Consider the following 526-nt stretch of genomic DNA (forward strand, 5'->3'; position numbering starts at 1 on the left):
CTGGGTCACCCCACTTGTAAGTGGCAGATCTGGTTAATGAATTCAGAAAGAGCCTTCCATCTCCATCATCACATACTACTGGCAGTGGTCAACTTTACCCTCCCATCATGACAGCAGCTGGGACCCTACCCCTTTATATGTGTGTATATACAGGCATGTACATACACAAACATCTATCTACCTAGCTATCATCTATCTATATAGGAAAGCATGAATTTGCCCAATACATTCCATTCCAATCTCTATGTCCACAGGGCTCATTCCGTTTTCTCTCTTTCAAAATCAGTGACAATCCTTCTCTGATAGTGAGAAGCCTGATTTTCTTTCTTTTTTAAATTTTATTGATTTCAGAGAGGAAGGGAGAAGGATAGAGAGATAGAAACATCAGTGATGAGAGAGAATCATTCATCGGCTGCCTCCTGCACACCCCACACCAGGGATCAAGCCCACAACCTGGGCAGGTGCCCTGATTGGCAATGGAACTGTGAACCTCCTGGTTCATAGGTCAGTGCTCAACCACTGAGCC

The sequence above is a fragment of the Myotis davidii genome, unplaced genomic scaffold, assembly GCF_000327345.1.
Source record: "Myotis davidii unplaced genomic scaffold, ASM32734v1 scaffold1593, whole genome shotgun sequence".
Classification (NCBI taxonomy): Eukaryota; Metazoa; Chordata; class Mammalia; order Chiroptera; family Vespertilionidae; genus Myotis; species Myotis davidii.